At 45.3% G+C, this 13,333-nt stretch overlaps 1 protein-coding gene across 25 annotated transcripts in view; it reads left to right on the forward strand.

Moving 5' to 3' along the window:
• LPP (LIM domain containing preferred translocation partner in lipoma) overlaps window positions 1–13,333 on the forward strand; it is a 456,239-nt gene that overhangs the window by 55,055 nt on the left and 387,851 nt on the right. The window contains exon 1 of one of the 25 annotated variants that reach the window (XM_075004764.1): window positions 6,169–6,187. The exons of the other annotated variants lie outside the window; for them this stretch is intronic. The gene's annotated coding sequence lies outside the window, so the exon portion shown is untranslated. Of the gene's footprint in view, window positions 1–6,168; window positions 6,188–13,333 lie in introns of those variants that run through there. 25 annotated transcript variants of the gene reach the window in all.

Consider the following 13,333-nt stretch of genomic DNA (forward strand, 5'->3'; position numbering starts at 1 on the left):
TGGGCTGGTCAGTTTCCCGGCTCCTGCAAGCCAAGGGGATCCAGCCTGGTTCCCTCTCCCCGCTCCGACTTGCAGGAAAATCTGAGTTACGTGGGGGTTGCAACCCCTGCATAACTCGAGGGTTTACTGTACATATAAATAGGCATTGAAATGCACATTCATGTGTTTGTGATTAGAATTGTCCTGAAGTGTAATATAGCCCTGAGTACATAACACCTGCTATGGACCTGACCCTGTGTGGATACAGTATGTTGGCTTGGCTCCATAGCTCAGAAAATTTGGTTTGTTCAGCCTATTTTTCATTCATTTTAAAGTATCCATTTTTCAGCTCACTGTGGTTGTGAAAGCCTTTGAAAGCTTGCTGCAGAGACATTTCTTTCTGACATGCATTTACCCCGCCTCAGAGCATCTCTTGTCTATGGTGAGTGCTGGAATTTTTATCCCCAAAAGCTAACATGTTTGAACAGCCATCTCGCAAGGTGTGGGGTCATCTTCCACTGAGTAAAAACCCAGAGTTTGTTCAGCTGCCCTCCCTCAGCCTTGAGAGCAAGTGCCCGTTGATTTGCCCTGTAAAAACACAGAAGTCAGGCTCATTTGTGTCTGAGTCATTGTCCTTGTAGCCTGGAAGAATCAGACCTTGAGAGTGGATACAAGCAATTGTTTCCGACAGAGTTGACAGCAATAGGGACAGTTTCTTGCCAGGGCCAGGATGACAGAAACACTACTAGAGAAAGAAGAAGAGAAAAGAGACACATCTTTTTTTCCTCCTCCTCCTAAAAGCCTGTTTCCTCAAAACCCTGTTTTCACAGAAGACTATGTGTTTCCTAGAGTCAACGTTTCCATGTCTGACGAGAGAAAAGAAAAAAAAAGAATTGCAGAAAGGCAGCATGTGGTCTGGCAAGCTGCCAGGCAAAGAGCCTCTTTGGGGTTATTATTAGGTAGATAACTGTATCAAGAGCTGAAGCGTCATCTTGTCTCTGAAGGCTGCAGCGCTCCGTGTTTGAAATGCTGATATGTTTGATGCTTATGGGAAAATCTGTTGTACTTTTCCAAATAACTTTCTGCAGCCATCACTCGGTGTCACAGGAGTTCCTGGGGGAGAGGATTGCAGCTCTGTTGGGATCCCCAGCTAGAACTGAGTTTGCAGAACAGCTTTCATGATTGCCTTCTGCTTTTACTTCCTTTTAACTTTGATAAAAGCACACACGGTTAGGCTGAAATCTTACATGCTTGGGGCTACATGTACCCTTGGATGAATTAAGCTCCTGGAGACATCACAATAGGGGGTGGATTCAAGAGGGGTTGGTGGATTCCTGGAGACACTTAGGGAATTCATGTTCTGTGTAAAAGAGGTGCCTGAAAGAAAGCACTGGAGAAGGGGTACGCAGAACCCCAAATCTGGTGTCTGCAGTGTAGTTGAGATTCGAGGGGGGTGAGGAAGACAAGAGGAGCAAGAGGGACAGAGTCGAAAGTCATGACCTGGAGTTTGCTCTGGTGGAAGAACGGACAGCTAGAGGAGGGGTTCAGAGCTGGGTAATCTGGCCAGTGATTCTGACCACGAAAGTGCTTAAAATCCTGTGAGATCTTCAGCAGCCTGTCTTTTTAACGCTCTGTCTGTACTATCTATGTCTGTGTAGCTCTATATATAACATACCAGTGGGAGGTATTTTGGCTGATGCACTCACAGTTTTGAGCCACAGCGAGAGATTTAAAAATATCTCCCTGTTCTAGGAACATAGACCGTGACAGATGTCATCCAGAGGGGGAGTGGCTTCCAAAAAGGGAACACAACATTAGTACTACGCGCGTCAGTATTCTAGTCGATTACTTATTACTTAGATAGCACCATGAGACGTGTGAGTTACGTGATTTTTGCCTGTCAGAATTTTTTCACACATCCAGTCAGGCAGCATCTGTCTCTCTTCTCTCTCAGTTGTCATTTAGTTCCTGACGAACTTTCCTAGGGTTTCTAATTACCAGCAAGGCAGAATCAAAGCAAAACCCCCAGAAATTCTCCTAGGACTGGTGCTCTGTTCAGAGAGGTGTTGCAGCCCTGTGCAGCTAGGCCTTCAACCACTTACTCAAGGTTATTTGTTTGCCTCTTGTCATCCTGTTGACCCCATTTGAGATCTGGCCCACTGGCACCAGGCGCTGTAGAAACACTTAGTAACTGACAGCCCCAGCATTAGTAGGAGCACAGGGAGGATCCCCTTTTTCTCTGTTGTCTCTGCAGAGGTGTAGGCGTGTGTGTCTGCTGCACAACATTGCACAGTGTGCACTGTGCGTCTGGAACAGCCCAAAAGTGGGGGCTGTGTGCTTTCCGTGAGTTCTGCTATGTGCGCAAGCAAGTCGCAACGGGCAGCGTTCTGTTATGTTCTGGGGATGTTCTCGTTCCGTGCTCGCCACCAAGAGCACCCGAGCACCTTCCAGTGCATTGAAACAATGCAGCTACTCATCTGTGGCATGATTTGTCATCACTTCCGTAGGGGGAAAAGTGTGTGTGTGTGTGTGTGTGTGTGGGAGTGACTTGTTTTCATCGAGTTTCCTTATTTTTAAATTGATTTTAAGTGTCTCTGGTGCTATGTATTTATGGTCGAGAAGGTCAGGGTACAAGTGTATAGCTTGGCCAAACCAGGAGAGATCTTTTTGATTGTAAGGTCTGTGTTCTGTCTCTTACACCACTTAACACACTGGGGCACTGCCCCTAGGATGCATGGAAATACAAAGGGTAATAATAGAGACGATAAACTGATCATCTGGCCCCAGAAATGTCTCCTTGCCATATTGCTTCACCATAGTCAGTGGTAGGAAGAGTGGTGTAAAATCTAGTCATGGCATCAAAATCCCATTCACGCTTGGGGGCAGTGGGGATGCTTTGGATGTGGGTTCAAACTGGTGAAAATATTTGCTGTGTCTTTTCCATTCCTGTGTATGGGGTGGGAAGGGAAAAGGGGTAAATAAATCGGCACAGGAGAGTTAATAAAAGAAGGGGACACAGACACTGGATTCCAAGATGCAGAGGAAAACCAGAGTACAAAAGTCTCAAAGGGGCTTCTGATGTTCCCAGCACCTCTTACCTGCCCAGCCTTCTCTTTCCAGCCATAGAGACTTCTTTTCCTGTCTTGTCTGCCTACAGGCTGGCTGATACACTGGGGCAGCTGGCCATGCTATTCAGATATGCACTGCTGGGAGAGCGGCATGTCGTCCCAGCTGCAGCTAGGGTTGCTTTATTAGGGGAATTGGCTTTTTAAAAGCCTGGGAACCAGCCTATTCCTCAAAATAACTGATGCTGGAAGTAACCATTTCTGCTGCATTGGCACTGGATGAGCGTTCCAGCTCTCCTGGCTTAAATAACTTCTGCAGCTCTCTGCCAGGGTGGTGCAAGTAAAATGGGGAGTTGTCCTAGAAATGCAGGTGTCGGGGATGGAAGAATCCCATCTTCCACAACTCCCGCCTCGGTTAGGACATTTTCAGACACAGAGCTTCTTTGGTGTGGTTCAGTTTAAGGCTAGGGATCACTTGCAAAGGCACTGTCAGATGGTTGGTTGGTTGGTTGGCCAGAAAGCTTGGCCTCCCTTAGGAGTGATCTTCCATGGAAGGCTTTGCCTTTCAGATGGTGCCCATATAATTTTATTTTAAGAGTAGGGTCGTTGTAAGCCCAGGGAGAAGAGAAATCAGGATAGCGTGTGAATTAATGTCATACCAACAGTTCCAGAGAGCTGCTTTGGTTTTCCTTACACAGAGCTGTACTTCAAAACCAACAAGAGGTCTTGTGGCACCCTATAGACTAACAGATATTTTGGAGCATAAGCAAAGCACTGCTGTTAGTCTATAGGGTGCCACAGGACTTCCTGTTGGCTTTGAAGATACAGACGAACTCGGCTACCTCTCTGACACTTGAGAGCTGTGCTTGTTGATTTGCTGACATTTTTCTGCTGTTGCACTTAATGCTTGGAAAAACACGAGGCAAGGCAAAGCATTCAGAAGACCCCGCTACCCAGATGGGATGTGGTTGCAAGTCATCAGTTTTATAGGCCTCCTAACCCTGTGAAGTGGCCTTTTTCTCTTTCCTACGTTACCGTATGCTGCCTTTGCATTCTGACCTTGTCAGTGCAGAAACGTCAGTGACATGACCCAGAGCGACAGCGACAACAGATTAAAAACAAATACATAGAAAGCTTCGAGCACGTGGGCATTACTGGAAGAACAGAGGAATGGAAAATATTTCTGGTGTGGTGTCCTAGGCTGTCAGGAAGCAGCTAAAGCATCAGCCTGAAAGATGAGTAAAAGGAAGGTGGAGTAGGACATCTAAATAACAGGAGGCTGGTGGTGGTGTGTATAATACACCCCCTTCCCCCTGTGTACAGAGCTCTGTAGCAGCTGCTGGAACTTCAGTACATACTGTTCATTCTCCTGCTCTGGAAGCACTTGATGTAACCGGTCCTTTTGTACATTGTAGTAGGGGATATCACACTAGGAAATAAATGTGGTGATGGCAGTTTTATCTTTCGCTTTCAGCCATGTAACGTAATAGATATGTAGTGATTGAAAGACCAATAAAGTCTCTTTATTTTTCCACTCTTCTTTTAGCCGGAATATGACATGCGTACGCTTGGTTATCCGCTCAGGTGATTTACAGGATGTGCCTCTTCGTTTCCTCTCTGCCCTGTAACCTAAAACATGTCTTGTGAAGATGACAGTCCAGTCCTCCTCCCCTTGTCCGTGGGTGTATTTGTAGCAGGGAGAGCTGGCTCTTGTACCTAGATACAAGAGACAGTGTTTGTATATGCTTGTGTGTCCTGTGTTAACAAATCCGTGCATCTGAGCGGGAAATATTAGCCAGCATCCTATTTAGAGTAGCTGTAAATAGACATCAACTTCTACGGAGCCCCTGCGTCAGTTCTGGTATGAGTGAGTTGCTATATAAAATTTAAATGCAATAGAAATGCTCCTCCAATTCATTTTTGAAATATCCCAGTGACAAGCCTCAGTTTTTAAATATCCCACGACAGTGTTTGACAATAGGGATTGGTGGCAATAAGAATCTGAAAGCGAAACTGACATCTTTGAGCCGTTTTTCCAAGGTGAGTGAAGTCCATAAAAGCAAATGAAGTCCCTGATTCAGGAAAACACTTGGAATGGCTATTGAAGTCACTGAGACTTAGGCACATGCTTTTGATTGCATTCCTGACTTTAGAGCAATCCCAGGCAAACTGGAGTTTAAAGTTTTTCCTGGCTGGTACTCCGAAAACCTCTTGTGCTGCAAGCTCTCTCCTTTCTATAGCTATTCACATTATTTGGGAGTTTTTCTTTAAGGCTTCAGCTCCAGGAGTCATGGGATTACTTAAGGCTCTCATTTCAGTAATGTAAGATTCTAGCCCTTGTGGTTGTGCATAACTGTGAAAGCATGAATCATCAAGGCTCCAAGCCAGAATGCAAAGGAAAGAACTCCAGCTGCGTTTGTTTAAAACTAGCTTTATTATTAAGACAGCCTCTGTAATTTGGGGACTAAACTCATGATATTTTAACCCTTGAGACTGATGGTGCTGGGTCTTCATTGTACAAGAGGCAAAGACCTTTGTTTGGAGAATGTGGTGTTAGGAGCTGAATGTGTCCCTATGGAAGGAGCATGCTGACAACTTATTTGAAGACTGGCAGAGCTCTTGTGTTTGTGAAAGTTGCAGGGTATAGATGGCTTTTGCTGTATACTCAAGAGAATACCAGTTTAATCACACGGTTGATCTATAGCAGAAAATATGGATCAGTTAAATGTTCGGTTCTTCTTTTTATGCTACCAAAGTCATCTTGAGACATGACGTGTAGCTATAAAAAGCTGGCTGAGGTTGGTTCAAGTAGAGAAGGTTAGTCCAGCCATTTAGGGCAGTAGCTCTTGAAGCCAGTTTGCCTGCCAGCCATCGCCCATTTTGGCTGGAGGCCCTGCAAAATATCCTGGGTGAGTGACAGGCTATGCACAGTCTGTGGCGTAAAAAGAAATCACGAATGCGTTGGATGACCAGACTGATGTCTCTCACCTGCCTTGCAGATGCCGTTTAAATAAAGACGGCCCCAATCCTGAAAGCATTTATCTCCCTGGCCCCTGAGGGCTTGTGGTCTTGGCTAATGTTCAAGAGTTCCTGTGCGCACATGGCAAACGAGCGGATTTCCTGGATGCCGTTAGGCTGACATTGTGAGTGGTGTGCGTGGCTGATAGCTACCACAGGTCCCTGAGCAAGGTGGGAGGGAGGCCTGGCTCAGCATCTGGGAAGGGGTGGGACCTAGGGCAGTCAGCCCTCGGCGTCTGTCAGACCATGGCGCTGCCCCCCTCCCGCCCCAGCAGAGCTATGTGGAATGGTGGAAGAGCGCTGCCATGGTGTTTCAAAGGGGTCCAGAGCTCCAGCTGCCGGCGCTGCGAAAGTGGAACTAAAGTCACTCCCAGGATAGAGCAGATGCAAATGAATCATTAATGAGGGTGATTCCTGCTCATGTGCTAATGATGAAAGGTTTGGCAGGAAGGAATGGCAGTCTGCTCTTCTGCCCCTTCTCAGCAAAGGTTTCCTAATAGCCAAGTGACACTCCCAGCCCTGCTCTGAACACTAAGCCTTTGCCAGGCGAGCAAGGCTCAGGTTAGATAGCAACAGAAACACAAGCATTCAGTTTCCGCCTAGAGTCAAAATCAGTGGTAGTTTCTGTTTCTGTGAGTGTTCCGTAAGTGGAGCCAATGTCAAGACAGAAATCAAGATTGTCTTGTTTTTTGATTTTCCTCTTAAAGGGTTCCGGGTTACAAAGCCTAAGATCCGTAGGAAAACTTTCAGGTTTTTGATTCAAGGAGAATCTTCCCTTACTGTGCCTAGATCCCAGACGTACCTGCTGCCAAATGAAAAGAATGTGTAGATTTAAGAGCAAGTCTCTGCCTAAGTATGCTCAAAGGATTAAAAAGAAATCAGCTTCTGCCCCATGGAGGTTCTGACCTTTCCTTCAAATGACTTGGAGGCCAGGGCAGCCAATGGCTGGGTAAAGGCGGGCAGGTAACGGTGAGGGTTATGCCAGGCCAATTGCTTTGATGAGACAGGTGCATACCTCGGAGCAAAGCGAAACTGGTGAGCAGAGTTCAGCTCTGTCCAGCCTGATGGAGGAACAAACAAGTAAACTAATTGTGCAAAGCTGGAAGGAAGGCTGATCTTCTGAAGCATTGCTTTGGCTTTGTAACCTGCGGCAGTGGTACAGGATTGTTAAGAAAATCTTTAGAAATCCGAGCCGCTTGTTGATAGTGTTGCTTCAGAACACTTTCCGCATGTGCCCGAGGCCCTGATCCTGCAGTTTAGCTTGGATCCTGCATCAGTGTGGGGCCCAGACAGGGCTTTGCATGGTTACAGTGTTCCAGATTGAGGGCATGAGACCTGAGTGCATTGTGGTCCCTGTGCTGACTGCTGTAAACGTCAGGTTTTTTATGGGTGTCTGTAATAATGATGCAATTGCAGGCAGGATTATAGGACGGTAGCACAGGAGTCCTGGGTTCTAGTTCTAGCTTTCCTGTAGTGTGCTGGGTGACTCTGCACATGTCCTCGTTCCGCTCTGTACCTGTTTCCTTTGCCACATGTCACCTGTTGGGACGGTAATCCCTTCGAGGCCCCGTCTATCCCTTTTCCTGTGTGCGTGCACAGTACCTATTGCACACAGCCTGTGATCTTGGCTGGGACTTCTGGGTGCCACCGTTGCACAAAGAACAATAATTTGAGGTCCTCCTCTGCATGGGCTGGATCAAGTGTGCTCGGTGCGGGGAGGGGGAAGCTTCCTTGGCGAAGGAAGAAGTGGGGAGCTGGTCTGAGTACAGTTGATCCTGTGTTTGGGTTGGAGATGGGGGAGTACCTGCTGTCAGTCAGCCATCTAAAGGGAGCCTGTAAGTGGGCCGAACTTGTCCCATCTCCGTCTGCAGTCAATGGGAAATGTGTGCTGAGGTCAATGGGAGCAGGGCAGGTTGTTGATGGACATCCTGGCTGGCCTTTGAAAGAGAGTCAGGCTTGAAACCTCATGACCTGCTTCAATGCTGAATGTATTGACAAGCGAATCCCTCAGTGTCTTTAGCTGGGCTGTATCCTTCTCTCTTAATCAATGGGAGATACCTTTACAGATCAGCTCTAAGGACAGAGGTGAGCCCACTGGGATCCATTTAACAAGCATCGGGGTTTATTGAAAGCCCTGTATGGATACAAAATTTGTATCCACACCCACAGCTGTATCCGCAAAAATGAACTGCAGATATAAAGCAGTTATCTGCAGATTTTCAGGGTGGGTCTTTGCCCATGAAAGCTTATGCTCCAAAAAATCTGTTAGTCTGTAAGGTGCCAGAGGACTTCTCAGTGTTTTTGTTGATACAGGCTCACACACCCACCCCACTGATACTTGTTTTCAAAAATGACCACTGATCTGGTTTTTGGTGCATGAATCCAGCTGATTGCAGCTTGGGCCTAGTTTGCACTGAAGTGGGCATGCTCAGTATTTCCAAAAGCCTGGACCAAGCTGAGTGTCTACAATCATTGGCCACTTCTGAAAAGGTTGATTCATAAAAATAGGTGCTCCCGTGCCTCAGTTTCTCCTTCTGTGGAATGGGGATGATAGCGATCTGCATCAATGGGTGTTATGGGGGTAAACCAGTCATGTTTGCCAGAGGTTCAGGGTCATACAAACAGGATCATAGAAGGGTCTGCAAAAGAGATGCAGAAAACAAATCACACAAATAAATACAGGGCAAAACCTCTCTAATCTGGAATTCTCTCTATTCTGGCAACATCCACAATCCGGCATGATTTTAGTTAGCAGACAAGCACTTATCATGTGTGTTGCCAAGTAGTCTGTGATCCCACAGAGTTTTACAACCACCAGTCCTGGCTCTTAGTGTTCTGTGCTGTTATTTAGCCGTAAATTACCCCTAAATGTCTTCTAAGCATCCAGTATGCAGTGGAAGTGTTGGTAATGTGCTAGACCAGGGGTCTGCAACCTGTGGCTCCAGAGCTACATGTGGCTTTTTAAGGACTATTTTGTGGCTCCTGAAGCTATAATTGCAAAGTTAAAAACAAACAAATAAAATAAAACAACAAAAAACCTCCTGATTATTTTCAATAAACCGTGAACGTCCAAACCCCCCCAAAACAAACAATTCACATCTAAAGAGCAAATGATATGTGATCTCAAAATGTAGGATAACTCTCTCTCTAGCATCCTCCAGAGAGAGGTTTGGGAGTGAAAGCCAGGAAGACAGTGGTACAAACACTCACGTAAAGTGTAAGGAAATAGAATATGTAAAAAGTTTGTGAACATCCTGCTGTAAACAAGTGTGGCATTACAAATCATTGTGAGTGTGCTGCTCTTAAAAAGAGGTTACAAAAAGTACAGTTTGACGTTATTTATTAAGGACTGTCCCATATTCACATGCATTGTGGCTCTTGAAATACTGAGGTTTTTACCTAATTGTCAAAAATGGCTCTTCTTGCTATTTTGGGTGCCAACACTTGTGCTAGATAGTCCTGACCTCCTGTGGTCCAGCAAATTCTCTTGTTCAGCACTGCTCCAGTCTGGAGGGTGCCAGATGAGATACATGTAAATGGCATGGAAGACCCCAAAGCAAATGGAAAACATGAGAAGAAAAATGAGATCTGAGTTTTGTCTTCAGTGGGTCTTGAGCTATTTTCCGTATCTCTCTTGGTGGTTTCTGGAGCACTTAATTCCAGCCGAACTTCCCCTTTGATGAAAGGTCACATTCAGTTGAGCGTACCCCCATCCTCCTGGGGTTTTCATAATACTGTCCCAGTCATGCATCAACCTTCGCCAGGTTTAATCCATTCCCAGGATGATGTCCCCAGAGCAAGGTCGTACTAATTAAGTGTGTCCCACCTACGTGAGACATGCTGTAATGTGAAGCTGGAGTGTTTTCCTAGAAAGCATTAAAATATAAAGAACAATAACTTGAACAAATCTACAGCGATAAATGATGATTATTGCAATTTCTCCGAAGAGCAAGAGAACAGGGAACTGTAAATCAAGAGACCTGGGTAACATGATTGCAGAAGAGACTGGATGAAACGGAGGCTCTGTGTAAACACTGCTTCCAGGGGCTTGAGGCTGAACAAATGAACATTTGTGAAACATTTTGAGATCTGTGGAGGTGCTATGTGAATGCAAAGTGTTATTAATAAACGAAGCAGTGCATTGTTGGTCTCCTTTATTTACCTGGTGGTTTTTTCTCCTCCCCATCCCTAACAAAGCAAAACAGCAGTCATGTAACGCTTTAAAGACTAACAAAATGATTAGTCTTTAAAGTGCTACATGACTGCTGTTTTATTTTAAGTCGCTGTGTTAGTCTTTATTCTATCTGTTACTATACTCCATCTCTAAGAGAGAGAGATGGAAAGGACCCATCTAAGCTGCAAAATAGGTCACATGAAAAGTCATAAGATAAGGGAACTGCAAGCTCTTTAATCCATGCTGCCATGGAATAAAATTACCTACTGGCCTAAATAACTGCGAGTCTGCCCTGATCTCACCTTGTGCTCATCTGCGTGGGTGTCCAAAAACACACCTCATCAGCTCTGCGTCAGAGACTTGATTAGCAAATCCTGCAAGACTGAAAACCTTGGGAGATTGAAAGTCCTCACGTTAGTAATCACAGCCCCTAATTAAAATCTGTTTAAGTAATCTTCAGGTTTTCAGTTTTACTTTGCGAGAGACAGCGTTGGGTGTAGAGTTATTTGCACTGTCAGAGTAGTTTGTTTCACTCGTCGTTTCCGTGGGTGGTCTTACAGCAACAGGGCAAAGAAAATCAGTGAAAGCCTTATTTTCCTGTATTTTTTAGAACCAGAATAACTGGCGGGGGACTCAGGAGCAAATGTAGGTTCTGAAATTACTTAAGTGTTTGTAGCTTCTCTTTATTAATAATATTCCAAACTTGACGATGCAAGTTATTTTCATGTCTAAGCCGTGAAACATAGGGTAACAGATGCATGTGCCCAGGAAGGGTGGCAGAGTTGAGGCAGTGCAGATTAAGAGTTAGTGGGTATATGCACTATTACTAATAGATCAGTTATCTTGAGCGTTACATCTGTTTGGGCTTGTCTTCTTAATAGCTCAGTTGGTAATCAGAATCCACTCTGTGACCTTGGACAAATCACTTCCTCTGTGATGCCTTTTCCCCTCCCATCCTTTGTCAGATCTTGCCTTCGTAAGCTCCGAGGGGCAGGGTCTGTCTACTACAGTGTATTTCTACAGTGCATGGCACAATGGGGCCCTGCTCTCAGGTGAGGCGGGGGTGGGGGTGTCGAAGCATCACCGTAATACAAATAATAAATACTACAGACAAGAGCTGACTTTGTTTCTTCCAGTTCTTTTAATTTGACCAATGGCATTTCTGTCAGCAGGTAGGCGTAAAATAGTTCTGAAGGCAGACAGAATAATCCAGGTTGCCAGTGTTCCTGGGATGGTTACGTGGGACAAAGACAGGGACTTTGAAAAGTTTTTCTTAATGAGACTTTAGAAAAAAAAAATGTTAGAGCTCAAGCTCAGGCATGATTTCTGAACACTGCTTTGTGTCCCCAGTGCCCTGTGACCTAATCCGACATGTTTAGCCTCTGGGATATTAGAATTGTGACCTTTGGAGTGGTATGAAGTGGCAGAGAAATTTTCTGACCTAGGTATGCATAATCTGAGCATGCATATTGGTACATATGCTTTGGGCTCAAACAACGTAAACGAGAAGCCTGGCTAGTTTTTGGTCAATGTTGTGATGCATCCTGTTAATAGGCTAAGGGTCCCCATAGGTACTGTTGTTGGAAGGGAATGGGGTTGTATGTCAGTGAGTTACTGGAGCAGGGAATGGTAGTAGCTCTGTGTGTGTGGGACTGAGGGTAGGGCAGGCCATCAGGAATCAAGCCCCATCTCTAGCACAGAACTAGTTCTAGATTGCATGATAGTTAGGAGGCATCTCATTTTGGTGACTGCAGAGTTCGCTTTGCTCTGTCGTAGTAGTAGTAGGCATCCTTCAGTCTGCATAGACTATGGATCGCGCCCTTTATAGTTTCAATTGAGGGCTTCATTTACAACGTCTACTGTGACTATGAAGACCCACACGAGAGTGACAGTCCTTGCTGCGTCTCTTGCAGATGTGGTGGGTGTCTGGCAAGTCCTTAGTGTGCTTTCTGTGCGCTCGCTTCTCCTCTGCTAGCTGTCTGATCCTCATCTCACCCTTCTTTGCTTTGCTACTTTGCTCTGACCCTTCCAATATCCAGATCCCAAACCCAGTGGGGTTTTCGGTGTGGATTTAATGGGAGCAGGATGTGGACTCTCTAATAGCCTTTTCTTCTCCCTGAAGGGTGCCCCTGTTGCTTTCTGGTACTGCTCTGAGAGCTGTTGTCCTAGGCCAAACATGGTGTATAGGAAGTTCCACAGTAGCTGATTGAAAGATTCCAAGGATGCACATGAGAGCCATATGTGCCTCCTGCCACGCGGTGTGGATCAGGGCGACAGCTTGGGCTCGGGACACTGAGCTGGAAAAGCTGAAGACAGACTCGCCTGAGGGTGTTCCCTAGCACACCCACCTTAGTTAGCTGGTGGGAGGGGTTAGGTTGGTGCTTGCATAGGTTTCCTATTGTGATAATTTTTGGTCTGCATCCAAAGCTGGGGGATAATAATTCCACAAGGTGAAGCAAGTAACTTTGAACCATCGAGTGGAATTGACCATTAAATAGCATAACTAGAACGGCTGTTGCAAAGCTGATTTTTTTTCAGGGGAATTCCCAAAAAAGAAATTTTGGGGGAATCATTGTAGCTTATAGGATTTAATATGCAAAGACAGTGGTTCCTCTAGACCAGTGTTTCTCAGCCTTTTTTTAAAAATAAAGTACCCCTTTTTAAGAAAAATAAGTACCCCAGGACTTCTGTCCCACACCCCAAAGAGTATGCATACCACTGGTTGAGAAGCATGGTACTAAGGTAACCTGAGGTCTTGAAACAAGTACAATTTAACCTTTCTAGATTACTGTCCCCTCCTCAGGAGTCAGATTTGTTTTGCATACCAAGTTACACCTCACTTAAAATCTGCTCACTTACAAAAACATGTAGAATCTCACAGAAGACTACTACAGAAAACTTGCTGGCCTTCTACCATCTTATTTCCAAATAAATGAATTGGAATAGTACTGTTGTATTACATTACAGTGTAAGGCATATGAAGCTGTAGGAACAAGTCATTGTCAGAATGAACTTTCAGATTATACTGACTTCATTAGTATTTTTATATAGCCTGATGTAAAACTAGGAAAATATCTAGGTAAGTTGATGTACCCAC

The sequence above is a fragment of the Carettochelys insculpta genome, chromosome 10, assembly GCF_033958435.1.
Source record: "Carettochelys insculpta isolate YL-2023 chromosome 10, ASM3395843v1, whole genome shotgun sequence".
NCBI lineage: Eukaryota > Metazoa > Chordata > Testudines > Carettochelyidae > Carettochelys > Carettochelys insculpta.